The sequence below is a fragment of the Lissotriton helveticus genome, chromosome 7 (genome assembly GCF_964261635.1).
Source record: "Lissotriton helveticus chromosome 7, aLisHel1.1, whole genome shotgun sequence".
Taxonomy (NCBI): domain Eukaryota; kingdom Metazoa; phylum Chordata; class Amphibia; order Caudata; family Salamandridae; genus Lissotriton; species Lissotriton helveticus.
In genome coordinates this window covers 825,176,152-825,190,587 of record NC_136068.1, presented here as the reverse complement: position 1 = coordinate 825,190,587, position 14,436 = coordinate 825,176,152, and the positions used below count along the sequence as shown (strand labels likewise).

The following is a 14,436-nucleotide window of genomic DNA, read 5'->3' as shown; positions in this document are numbered from 1 at the left end:
CATCAAGGCGGCTGTTGTTGCTCGGGCCCTGGATCCTCCTCTAGGCTCCAACCCTGGCGCGGTTAGCACGGCTCCTCAAAACCTAGGAGGGGTATCCCTCCAGAAGTACCAGCCCGGGGAGGACCCAGACGCCTTCCTACTCAACTTTGAGAGGGCCGCACGAGCGTGCGGATGGCCAGGAGCGAAGTGGCCTTTTTTTCTGGCGCCTCTATTGGTTGGTGAGGCTCAAGCGGCTTATCAGGTGGCGAACCCCCGTGGGGACACTCCATACACCGAAATCAAAAAAAAAATTTTGGACCGCCTAGACAAAGAGGCCTATAGACTGAGGTTCAGAAGGGAGAGAGGAGTGCCGGGGGAAACGCCGAAAACGCTGTTTGTCCGCCTGAAGATGGCCGCAGATAAATGGTTGAAACCCACGGAGAGCACCAAGGAAGAGATAATGGACCGTATATATCTCGAGCAGTTTCTGGAGGCCCTTCCTTTTTCAACTCAACGCTGGCTAAAACAACACCACGATCTAACCACCACTCAGGCCGTTGAAATGGCGAACACGTTTTCCAGGGTACAACAGAGACCGCCGGGCCTGGGAGAGTCCGAGAGACCGAAAATACATACCAAAAGCGAGAAAAGACTAGGGAAAGCCCCCGAACCAACGAAACAGAAGACCTGGAGACCCGAGCCTCTACCGCACAGCGGACCGCAGTGTTTCGATTGCGGGACGTGGGGTCACATCGCACGTCATTGCCCCCGTAGGAAGCAAGAGGACGAACCCATGGAGGTCGGGTACCTGCCACGCACTGTGCTATATTCAGCGGAGATGGGACGAGCATATCGAGTGAGTATGAAGGTGAACGGTAACCCTGTTAAAGCTCTTCTCGACTCCGGATGCCGCCAGTCGGTAGTCCAAGCTCACCACGTGCTTTCTCACCAGATACGGCCCAAGGAGAAGGTGTACATTCGGTGTGTCCACTGGGACGTAAAACCCTACCCCGTAGCCTTCCTCCCGTTAGTACCCCCTGGAGGGGAACCCTATCGAGTCAGAGTGGGTGTCTTGTCCTCTCTCCCAGAGGACCTGATAATAGGAACAGACAACCCGGCTTTCCTGGACATGTTCAAACAAAGCATAGAACCCATATCTCCCTCCTTGAGAAGGACTCCCGTAGACGCCATGGTGTCCTCGGAACCATGGACCCTAGACAAAGGCTTCCAGTTTGTCCAGGCCAACGATGCCACGTTGTTTAACGCGTGGGAAAAGGCTCACCAAACCCAGGACCAGACTCCTATACTATATCCCCGCCTTTTCATCAAGAACGACTTATTGTACAGACAGGGGAAGGAGCGGGACCCCGAACAGTTGTTGGTACCAGTACCTTTTAGGGAGCAAGTACTGTTCTATTCGCACTCCCATTTAGTAGCAGGACATACCGGGGCCGAAAAAACGACCCAGAATCTGTTGAACTGCTTCGACTGGCCCGGCATATATAAGGACTCAATGGCATATTGTCAGGAATGCGAAGTGTGCCAAAAAAGGAACATGACCAGACCCCCCTCAGTTCCGTTACAACCTCTCCCCATCATAGGGGTTCCCTTTGAACGGATTGGGATGGATCTTATAGGGCCCCTCCCAAAAACAAAGAAGGGTCACCAATATGTCCTTGTCGTTGTAGATTATTCTACTAGATTCCCCGAAGCGTTTCCCCTCAAATCAGCCACCACGAAGAACGTCGCCGAGAAGATGCTGGAACTCTTCTCCAGAGTGGGTTTCCCGAAGGAAATATTGACTAACCAGGGGACCCCCTTTGTATCCAGACTAATGAGAGAAGTGTGTGACCTCTTACACATACACCAAATCCGCACCGCTGTTTACCACCCCCAAACGGATGGACTAGTCGAGCGATACAACCGCACGCTGAAGACAACCCTACGGAAAATGCTGGAGGTGAACAATACGGAGTGGGACCAAGTACTACCCCTAGCCCTATATGTCATTCGAGGGCAAAAACAAAGCAGTATGGGTTTCTCTTCTTTCGAACTGCTTTACGGTCGTCAACCCCGTTCCCTGTTGGATATGACCAAAGAGGCGTGGGAGAAGGAGACCCCGGAAGAGGTGGCCAAGACCCTGGAGTGCGCCCGAAACCTCAGGTCCAAACTTGGAAAATTACGGGATTTGGCGTTTGCCCACTTGGAAAAAAGCCAGGCGAAACAGAAAGCCTTTTACGATAAGGGAAAGAAGTGGCGAAAGCTGATTATAGGAGACTGGGCGCTTGTGCTCCTGCCATCATCGACCCAGAAATTCAAGGCCGAATGGGGGGGGCCGTACAAGGTCGTGGGAACCATCGGTAAAACAAGTTACCGGCTCCAGATACGGCCAAGGAAGCAGCAGGTTTACCACATAAACCAGTTAAAAAAATGGCTGGGTAGCCCCCCAACTGAGGTTCATCTGGCCAAAACCGCGACCGGGGACGACTCCAATACCCTAGATCAACTAGTGATCAATGACGAGCTGAGGGACTCCGAAAGGCAAGAACTTCTCAGGACCTTGCAAAAACATGCGACAGTGTTCTCGGACCTCCCTAGGAAGACCTCACTGGCCGAACATAGCATAAGAACAGAACCAGGAAAAAGGGTGATGATCAAGCCATACCGGATACCTGAAGCCAGGAGAAAAGGGATCAAACAAGAAGTATCAGACATGTTAAAGCTAGGCGTGATTCGTCCCTCCCACAGCGATTGGTCAAGTCCCATAGTTCTGATCCCAAAACCGGACGGGACCCACCGGTTCTGTATGGACTTCCGAGCCCTGAACGACATATCCACGTTTGATGCCTATCCCATACCGAGAATAGACGAACTCATCGAAAAATTGGGGGAAGCCAAATACATAAGCACCATCGACCTCACAAAGGGGTATTGGCAGGTCCCACTGAAAGAAGAAGATCGGCACAAAACGGCCTTTTCTACCGACGACGGCAGGTACGAATTTACGGTTCTCCCCTTTGGCCTGCCACGTTCCAAAGGCTGATGAACACCGTACTGAAGGACATTGCAGACTTTACCTCCGCGTATCTAGATGATATTGTGGTGTTTAGTCCGGACTGGGAATCTCACATGCAACACTTACATCAGGTGTTAGAAACCCTAGCCAAGGCCGGACTGAGGATAAACGCCAAGAAAACTCGAATCGCTTTTCAGAAAGTGAAGTATTTGGGATACATCCTAGGGCACGGCCTCATCGAGCCACAAGTCGAGAAAGTGAGGGCCATTGCGGAATGCCAGTTCCCGTCTACAAAAAAAGAACTACGTGCGTTTCTCGGCCTTATAGGCTATTACAGACGGTTTATACCGGGGTTCGCGCAGAAGGCCGCTCCCCTTACAGACGCCTTACAAACCAAGGTTAAGCAAGCCGCTTTACAGACCCCCACCGCGGCTATGTTGGACGCTTTTGACGCACTCAAACGTGCGATCACCTCGACTCCGATCCTCACTTCACCCGACTTCACTAGACCCTTTTCCCTACACACTGATGCCTCGGACTATGGCATCGGGCCGTCTTGTCTCAGCCAGGCAAGGATGGTGCCGAACACCCGGTTCTTTTTATCAGTCGAAAGCTGTTTCCGAGGGAACTCAAATATCCAACCGTGGAGAAGGAGTGTTTGGCCGTGAAGTGGGCGGTCGAGAAACTATCTTATTACCTGGAGGGACGGCCGTTCACTTTGTACACTGACCATGCCCCCCTTCTCTGGATGGCACGCAATAAGTCCAGTAATGCGAGAGTCATGAGATGGTTTCTGGCCCTACAGCCATTCGCCTTCCGTATCAAACACATGAAGGGGATTGACAACAAGGGGGCTGACTTTTTGTCACGCTATCCACTTCCCGATCGGAAGTGTTCGGGGGGGGAGGTGTGTAACGGAGGCCATCCGTCCGGCCCCGAGGAGGGCTCTCAAGTAATTACCTGTGACCCCCCCCCCCCTCTTGTTTCCCCAGCCGCAGCAGGACCCCGTGTGGCCGGACCCGGAGAGACACAGCTACGACGAAGAAGATGAAGAGGACTGGGGGCCCTTTAAGTGGACACGAAGTATGTTGGAGGAGGAGCCTAGTCCGGTACTTGAGGACGGCCTTGACAGCCCCCAGGTGTGTTACTACACCGGAGGAGCGGTCAGCGTGCAGGAGAGAGGAGAGGCGGGAAGCAAAGCGGAAGAGTGGAAGAAAGGAGACGAGCGGAGAAGTGAGGAGAGCGTCCTGGAACCAGAGAGGATCGAGATACAAGGACGGAGACCGGAGCCGCGAGACCCCGGGAAAGCTGAGGAGAGCGCTGAGAGAACGGACCGACTTCCATCAGAAGCAGCAGCGCCCGGAGGCCAACACCGCGCTCCGCCCAGCCGTACGCCAGGAGGAGTACGGCTAACAGAGGTGCGTGAACGCTTCCTGGGGTGGTGGCGGAAAGGGCGAAGCCGGCCGTAAAAATCCCCGCTGTATATATCGTTTTGGCCCCCCCCTCTCACCCTCTCACTCATCCTCACCTTCCCGAGTACACGTCCCGATAGCACGAGTTCACCTGGGGTAACAAGCACGTCCCTCACTGTTCCCTGTCCCGTTGTGCCCTCAAGCAACTTAGCAGGAATACTTACGTTTGCCTCTTTTTGTTTGTTCCCCCCTCGGTCTTGGGCGAGAGCGGACGCCACGGAGCCTCCGGAGCCGAACAGAAGGAGGAGCCCCGTCCGACGGAAGGAGGAGGGCGTCGTCCGGAAGACTCGCCGAGAGAGGAGCCGGTCACCCCGTCGGGGTTATACAAGAAAGACTTGTACTGATACTTTGCTTTTGAAAATAAATAGTACAGCCACAAAAACTCGTCTGCTTCCAATTCCGAGTCCCGCTCTTACAGGACCCCTCAACAAAAACAATTCCACATAAATTACCTGGAATTGTTAGCAATCTTCCTAGTGTTAAAATCTTTTCAACTCCACCTCATGAGCAATGCTGCCCTTATCCGTACAGACAACATGACAGCAATGTATTAAATACAAAAACAGGGGGGGAAACTCTGCAGCTTTCACACCTAGCTCAAAGCATATGGAGATGGGCCATTCCTCAAAGCATATATCTCCTTGCAGAACACCTCCCAGGAGTACACAATCAAATTGCCAAAAACAGCAGATCCACGAAAGGGAACTTCCTCCTCAAGTTCTGCTTCCATTCTTCCAAATGTGGGGCCACCCAAAAATAGACCTGTTCGCCACACACCAAAACGCAAAATGCCAAAGCTTCACATTCAGGTATCCACACCCATTGTTCAAAGGCAATGTGCTATGGATAAAAACTGGTCAGGCAAATTTGCTTACGCTATTCCGCCTCTCCCGCTCATTCCGCTAGCGGTTCGGAAGCTCAAACTGCATTCACTCACAATGATCCTGATTGCTCCAACATGGGCCCGACAGCCATGGTTCACAACCCTCTTGGAACTATCAGTAGTTCCTCATCAAAAGCTACGCTTCTCACCCAACCTTCTCACTCAGAACCATGGAGAGATAAGACATCCAGATCCCAGTCAACTCGACCTTGCGATCTAGCACCTGAAATCTTCGTGTTATAATTTGGCTACCTCAATCTCTTGCCAGACTTTATGAACATCATTAAAGAGTCTAGACGTCATACCACTAGAGCTTGCTATGCTGCAAAGTGGAAAAGATTTGTAATTTACTGTACAAACAACCAAATCAACCCACTAGAGGCTTCTATCCAAAACATCATCTGTTACCTTATGCATCTACAACAATGTAACCTAGCGTTTACATCCATTAGAATACATCTCGCTGCCATAGCAGCCTATCTCCAAAACGGACAACACTTGTCTTTGTTTAGAGTACCAGCTATCAAAGCTTTTATGGAAGGACTTAATAGTTCCACCCGCTCCAGTATGGAACTTAGATGTGGTCCTTACCAGACTCATGGGTCCCCTATTTGAACCTATGCATAAATGTGAATTACAATTTCGCACCTGGAAAGTAGCTTTCCTGGTTGCCATCACCTCTCTCAGAAGAGTCAGTGAACTCCAGGAATTAACCATACAAGAACCATTTCCACAAATTCACCATAACAAAGTGGTTCTTAGGACTAACCCAAAATTTGTACCTAAAGTCGTGTCTACTTTCCACCTTAACCAGTCTGTAGAACTCCCAGTGTTTTTCCCTCTACCAGACTCAGTAGCAGAACGAGCTCTTCACACACTAGACGTGAAAAGAGTAATACTTTACTACATTGAAAGAACAAAATCCTTTAGAAAGACTTAACAACTTTAGTGTTAAAAGACCTTTCGCAAATACTTTCCCTATAGCGTCAAGCAAAGCTATTTGTCGATAATTTTGGGGCACGTTCCTATCCCCCTTCTTGAACAGGGGTACCAATATACTCCCCCTCCAAGAGGGGAGAACAGTTCTATGTAGGAAGCAGAATCTATATACTGGAAATAAAATCTTGCTCCATGATTCGGCATCCTGTTTTAACACCGAAACTGGGAGCTCATCAGGGCCCATGGCGCCAGAAGAGCGCAAATCCTTTATGGCTGATTCAATGATCTTTTCAGAGGGCGGCTCAAACAACGGACCGACATCGCCCAACCTTCTGTCGTCCTCAGCAGGCCCGTTACCAGCAGATAACTGCGCAACATAACCCACCCAAACTTTCTCGGAAATAGGAGGAGGAAGGGACCTGATTCTTGTTCCACAACCCTCACCAATAAGAGACCAAAATAGTCTTACATTCCCTCTATTTACAGCCTCCCTTAACTTTATCCATAAGGAGTCTTCCCTCTCTTTTTTAATCTTTAACTTTACTCTACTTCTCCTTCTCCTTAGTAAGGTTATTTTACGAGACCTTTCTGTAGACCTATTCAAATATTGTTCCCTAACCAGTGTGTTTATTTCTTTATTAAGCAAGCGTAGGGAGCTCGGAACAGGACTTGTATTTCTACGCGAGTTAGATTTTCTTGCGACCAGAACTACCTCCTTCATAAACCCCGCAAAATAAGATATTTCCAACCCTTTCCAACTAGGGAGTTCTTTTACAGTTTTATCCAATATAATGGACAAGCCCCTTATGGCCCTTGTATTCCAGAAACATCTTCCTGTTTTACCGCCGAAACTAACCAGGTCACCATCAAGCGACCATGGATCCGTTTTGGGTGGATTTATATTAACAGTTAGGGTTATCACATTGTGATCGCTGTTTAGGGTTTTGGTGACTATCAGATCTTTTAAAAGATAAAAAGAATCATTATCCACAGCCACATAGTCCAAAATGGATTCACCCTGATTTGCTCTGTGAGTGAAACTTGCTGGGATGTCAGAGGGAATTCTACCATTTACAATGATCCCCTCCAGTTCAGCCAGTTCTTCCATAAACAATTTCCCTCTCTTATCTGTTTTGATGTTACCGGGGAAAAGAGCCTGTGGAATCTGTAATGATTCCTCTTTATATTTATTTCTGAACAGAGCTAGACTCGAATTAGAGACCTTACAATTAAAGTCACCCACTAAAATTATGTGGGTTGCAGGTACTTTAGCCTTGATACTCTTTATATAAGAAAACACCTGTTTCACAATTACATTATAACAAGCATCTGGGGGGATGTAAACATTTATCAGCGTAATAGATTTGGCCGCCTCAACCTCAGCATGACCAAACAATGTTACCACCTAAAAAAGATTACTTGGATCCAAATAGTGGGTGAAGTTCCACTTAATCCGATTAGATAAGAGACAAGGAATGCCCCCTTTGGCATGACCTCTCCTGGAAGGAATGGCTCCACCTTCCAAAGAAATATAGGCCCCTCCAACAGGAGTTTTATCCACACACCAAGTCTCTTGAAGACAAATCACGCTAGCATCAAAAGAGTGAAGGAACTGAAGTTTATCTGGGCTGTTTTTTACACCTGCGGCATTCCATGATAATATCTTTAAGTCACAGCTAAATATGAGAAAGGGAAATCATGTTATCTGTTGTCCTATTGGAAAGGACACCAGGTAACCAGTTCCATTGAGCGCTCTCCTCAACATTATTTTTGAGGGAAATAACAGGGGGGGGGGACTTACACTGGACACAAGACGTGTATTTTTAGAGACACAGATTTTTAGGTCATTAAAGCCAACCAGACCACCCGGTCGATTAAGGGAAGACAAAAAACTTCCCCCTGCTAATGTACCATTCCGTGAGCCCCCCAAAAAGGGAATAACATCCATCCCTCGACTTTGAAAGAACTCAGACTGCTTCACAACAAGATTAGCAATGAGCTTAGAATAAAATTTCACCCTGGTCAATGTTCCAGCTTCCAATTTCCGGATTGTTACCAGGTCAATGTCATTTGTCGTAATCAGTTTCAGGCATTCCAACTCTTCAAAACTTTTAAGGAGAAGGCCCCTATTTAAAATCAACTCAGTGTCAAACAACGGGAGGAAATCCAAAGTAACTGTGTCAACGCTTTTCTTTTCGATGGCAACTTGGGTACTTTTGGAAACCTCTTCCCTTCCCGCCATACCAAAACATTTTTTTATACAAGGAATAAAATCAGTAGGAGCACCAGGAGCACCGGAGACCGGTTTAATTAATTCTGGGATAGGGGCCGGCATGCAAGGCTTCCCCTCGTCAACATTGGGAACTCCCAGATTGGAAACCACACATCTGGAGGAAAAATCGCCATGCCCTATCCAACACCGAGGGAATTTTTTCCTCAAATGAAAGAATTTCTTCATGGTTCCCTTCCAAATTGGACGAGGAGATATCACCTCTAACATCCGCTTCTGAAAATGGATCCTTCTCTGCCTCTTTCTTCCAATTCTACGAGTGGGTTTCCTCTTTTTACCTTTAATCTTTTTTGGGTCACCCAGTTTACCATTTTTTTCCTTAACCTCAGCCTCTAGGGTGAAGATAGGAAAAAGTTCTTTATCTACCCTTGAATGGGGCCGAGTTACAATTTCCTTATCTGGGGCCGGAGGTACCAGAACAGAGGAAGAGACTTCAGTTATCTTGAGCATAGGCACCTCCACTACTTTTATTTCCAGGTCAGGAATTGCTACACAATTTCCTAAAGGGGGGCACAATAACAAAGAATTCACCTTTCCAGCAATGGGGAGAGTTTTTCCAGCTGGATTAATTTGATCTGAAGCTGTGGGAATAACTGGCGATATTTTTCCCTCTACCAAATCTACATTCATTCCGGCCCCAGGCAGCCCTAAAACAACAGGCCCTCCAGTTTGCTTGACAGAGTCTTTAATCAATAAAACCTTCAATATCTCGTTGACCGTTTCTAAGACACAGTCCGATCCCCCTACAAATTTTTCGAATAGAGATAAAATCGAAGAAAGTAGCCGTTCTAAGGAGAATAGAGTATCAGAGACGGGTTTATCTGGTTTGGTTGCAGGAATGGGAGTAATACCGGTAAGGTTCGTCTCAGGGCTCATAGAGATATTAGAATGAGAAGTCATACATTGAGATTGAATAGAGGGAGTGCTGCTAAACAAATGAAGCCCAGAGGGGACAGCAGCTCGCGGAGTCTTAGGAGGCTCACAGATCTGCCTAGATTCCTCCGTCATATATCTCCTACATACTTCCATATCAGAATCTGTCAATATATTATCTCCACTCCTTACTACCTTCATCTGAGTAGGACCGTTAACATCATATAGACATGTATCCCCAGAGGACTGAATAGATTTGTGCAATTCAGCACTCACTATTTTAGGACACTTCTCTACAATAACATCAGTAGTAGGCGATACAGATTTACTTGGGATCTTAGTTGATAACAAATTCATAACAACCCCAGTTCCCCCTGCAAATCCTTCTCTTAAATTTTCATCGACCATTAATAGCGATTTGCATACATCAGTATTGTCTTTCACCAAAGGGAGTTCCAGGCACACCTCTACTGCAGGGTTTTTTTCCGTAGCCCTTTCCCACAAATTAAATAATTGACATTTTCCCTTCAGCTGTGATGCATGAACATTCTTATTGTGGAGAGGGTTGGATTTAGTTTTGGTACTGGTCCTTCCTACCAACACTCTCCCTGACCGTAATTTTCTAGCAGTCATAGCGTGATATGGAAGTCAATAGGGGTAAATTTGAGGAGAGGAACAGTATATGCGCGAGGAAATGGTTTTTAGCACAATGCAGAAGGTACTAGTCAAACATATGACACATATAGAGGGGAATAAAGACTGATAATAAAGTCTATGCAATTGCAAATATTGACACAGCAATATTGTGCAAATAGAGAGCAGGGTGCCAAACAAATATGTAGGGATAAATTATAAATTTGTAGAAAATAAAAATAATTAGGTCCAGCCCGGCATACTTCGGTCTCTGAGGGTCCGCCCTTTGTCCGGGCTTCGCCCCGTGCTCCGTCCCGCGGTAGCGTTATGGATGTTCTATTTATGGAAGAGCAGGAGGATCGGGAAGAGACGCCAGGTGCGCGTGGTTGTGTGAGCGCTGAGACTTCTGACTCTCGCAGTCTCGCACTCCTCGTTGTCCCCCGTATGTCCAACAGCAGCAACTCCGGCAATGAAAGGATGGACTGACTATTTTACTCAGCAATCCAGGTCAGGACAGAAGCGGTTTCCTTACCAGGGCTTCAGCTTTGCAGTCAGGCAATGTCTACGACTTCGAGCGACACTCCGGTTTATGGTATACTGGTGATTACTGAAGGTTAATGGTTAATAAAGGATGATTGTGGCGGTGATGCCTTAAGATTTTTCCCTGTTGGTGCATATGGTGCGGCACTCTGTGCGGCGTTTATTGTCTCCCTCCAGGGGGTGTAGCATGTAAGGCTCACTATTCAACCATACAGCGGTTTGTCTCCCTCTAGACAGGTATGTTTTTTTTAGTGTGTAACATGCAGCAATATTTGCTGTATGGGCAATAGAAGCGATAAAGGCAATAGCTGTAGGCAATGAAGCTGCGCTAAACAGGTGCTTAGCTACGTGCTTTTCACCACCTCTATGCGATTACTTGCCTCTTGCCTCTATCCTCATACTCATCCCTCTAGCCACCTCTCATCACCAACAGCCCCTACAGCGCCTACAATTGCCAGCAACCCCAATGCCGCTTTCACAAAGTTCAGTGTTCAATTCTTAATTACTCGCACAGCGGCTCAGGGCTCACAGCTCGGCGCGCTGCACCTACCCAGGCAGGCGCTGGCACGAGGTTCAGCAATCAGTAAATACAGAAATCTGCTGTGTAAATCCTCGAGGTGCGGGCCCCAGCAGACGATGCCGGGTGACACAAAAGGATTCGCGGGTTTAACGGGCTCCTCAACTTCCGGCTGCCCACAACACCGCCGCTGGCCGCAGCTCGCAACTCACGGCCAAAACCTCAGCTCCGACCTCAAACCCAAAACGCTGCTCCTTCGCCGCTCCAGCTGTGATCACGGCTCCTGGTGCGGCTCCTGCAACTCGTGCGGCTCGTAATGCCGATGGCTCAGGTTAGCAGTAAGCGGCAGGCGGTTAGCGGTTCTCTGGGTTGGGTACTCCTGGCTTTTCCCCGCTTCGCCGCCGCCGCTGCTACCACCACACTGCTCGCTGCTCTCGTGTTCGCTGCGGTCTCCGGTCTCCCGCAAGATCTGAACTGGATTCGCTTCTAGCAGGCTATTCCATCCTAAAGATTTAGATTACTGTCGAGCCAGACACCCAGGCTCTTGATCTGTTTTTTCGGAGCAGGAGGTAAGCCCAGACAGCTGGGCCACAGGAGGTCTAAATTTGATGGGACCGAGTGACCCAGGAGCCACCGCTAAAGAGGTAACTGCTGTATAGTATATGCACAAGTATACAATCTACAGCACTTATGCCTCGAACGGAAAATGCTACTTACCAGTATGCATCTGTTCTTTGCATGTAGAGTTGTAGATTCGTACACGCCCACCCGCCTCTTCGGATACCACTATCTGTTCCAGTATTATCTTACTTAGATACATTACACATAGACATCTTTTTCGATTTCGTACTAACTCCATCATAACCCTCCATGGCAAAACAATATGGAGATGGAGTCGATGCCCATGCGCATTATCGTCTTATGGAGGAGTCACCTACCTCGTGACCACAAAGACTTCTTCCAAGTCAAAAACAAAGTGAAAACATCTGAGCCCAACACCAGATGGCGATATATGCACAAGTATACAAATCTACAGCTCTACATGCCAAGAAAAGATGCATACTGGTAAGTAGCATTTTCCTTTTAAATACCCACACTGAATACAAAATTACTTTCATACATTGAGGAGTCACTAATCAGCAGATGTGCACCTAAATATTAAATGCATAGCACCTGTTGTAAAGCTATTTCATTGGTTCTCACAGGCTATCAAAGTTATTTTATTTGCTAAGTATTTGCTTTCATGAAAGATCTGCTATTTGCTAGTATATTTAATGTTTTCCTTTGTTTTTTAGGGTTTCAGCGATTGATTGAGTTGTGGACTCAAGAAAAACAATAAATGGATAAATGATGCTCAACAAAATTAACACCCAGTGAATGACTAGCAAGACATATGTGCCTGTTTCTCGTAATCATGGCACTCTTAGCTCACATCCTGGATGGCCACACTATCTGCTAAGATATGTACACGGATGATGCACAAATCCTCTTAAATTGGAAGAAGGTTCAGAAGCACACCATCACGTTATAATCTTCTTTAATCTAGTCCAAGTCCGGATGAACTGAAACTGGCTTTATCTGAATAGCCAAAAAACGTACATCTTATTTGTAGACACAATCAGCACCGCCGCCTCTACCTTTTACCTGGGACTGCCGACAAAGCCCGCCCAGAAAGTTTGTAATCCGGGTGTTCTCTTTAGCAGCATCCTTCTCTAATATGTGCTCAATCACAAAAAATGCCTTTTGCCATTTGTGCCTGCTTCAGTGCATTCCTCCTTTTTTCCACCAATCCCAAAAGATTACACTTCTTTCGTTGCTGAAATCACTCCTGGATTATTTCATCAACATCTTCATTGGCCTCTCTAGGAACTTGATTAATAACTTGCGAATTAAAAAACATCCTGCAGGACTCATGTGGTCTCATGTATAAGACCACATCACCCTAGCCTTTATCACTATTTGGACAGCCCACCGAAATGAGATCTAAATTAAAAAAGCAATGCATGGGACACAAACTGTTTAGAGTTGTGCAACTTGTTTAAACGTTTTCATCCATATCAGCCGAGCAGCATTTGAGAATCACCACTTCAAAGTTCCTGTTTCCCATTCCTCTAAAGATATGACGATAGATTGCGTCCCGTCCAAGTGTCCTCCCTTTAGTTCGCCCTTCCTTATCCAGTCAGATCTGTAAGTGACTTCCTAAAGCAATGGAGAAGCCTAAAAACGTTCATGTTTTGCTCATTGTACTGCCTGTACTCTGCTGACGCCAGCCATTCTACTACCTGATCCATCCCAGAAGAGCCTCCTCCTTATGTTGCTGTCTGTTGATTGCCCAGTCCTCTTCATCAAAACTTTACCCTTCTGTTCAATTATTGTTTCTTCTTTGCAGGATTTAAACTTTGCTTTGTTGTTTCTGATTCACCTGCATGCCATTACATTAATTATGTGTCGCCAACTGTCTCTCCACCTTCCAGAGCTCCGAGACAACAGTTTTTGGTTTAAGTGATAAAAAACCTTTAGATCAGTTGGTAAAAAAATATATAATAGGAACAGCAGAGATTAGTGCACCAGTACACAAGTGAGATACAACAAGCGTTATTTAGCAAAGAGTTAGGGAACAGCTGTTAGGAGTAGTTTCTGTCCTGTAACTCCAGTTCTGTAGTAGGGGTATCTCTGTTATAGTCATAATCTAGTGAATAGTCCCGCCCATGTGCGTGGACCCCGGAGCAATCAAAAATAATCTCTTACAGTGTAGAACAAACGCAGAACTGCACAGACACTTAAGAGAGAATTTAAAGACAGATAATGCAGCCTATAAAAGCTACACTGTCCAGTACTTCAACTAGAAATTCCACCACAAAATCCACAAAACAGCAAAGCCTGTACAGATTTCCCTTGCTTTAACAGCAAACACCCTCTGGAATGATAGAGAGGAGAACCTGGACAGACAAGCCCCATAGGCTGCCATTATGTGGCTCAGAATAGGATACTGTGCCTTTAAGAGAACCTTCCAGAACTTCACAGTATCCTAGAATGCACTGCAGGTCCCAGTTACTTTCAGTTCTTTTTGAAGGCGTAACACGCCAGACCTGTAGCATTCCTTACATGAATATCTCTCTCCACCGGGGAGGAGGGCGGGCGCTTATGACTATAACAGAGAAACCCCGACTACAGAACTGGAGTTACAGGACAGAAACTACTCCTTCTGTAGTAGGGGATCTCTGTGTATAGTCATAATCTAGTGAATAGAATGGCAAGCCCATCCCCACACCAAAGCAGCGGTGGAGAAACTAA

The 14,436-nt window shown here is 47.0% G+C and overlaps 1 protein-coding gene across 1 annotated transcript in view; it reads left to right on the top strand.

The window, feature by feature from the left end:
• LOC144769250 (5-phosphohydroxy-L-lysine phospho-lyase-like) overlaps positions 1-13,157 on the top strand; it is a 479,590-nt gene extending 466,433 nt beyond the window's left edge. The window contains exon 13 of the mRNA XM_078653309.1: positions 12,438-13,157. The gene's annotated coding sequence lies outside the window, so the exon portion shown is untranslated. The remainder of the gene's footprint in view (positions 1-12,437) is intronic.
• Positions 13,158-14,436: the final 1,279 nt, after the last annotated feature.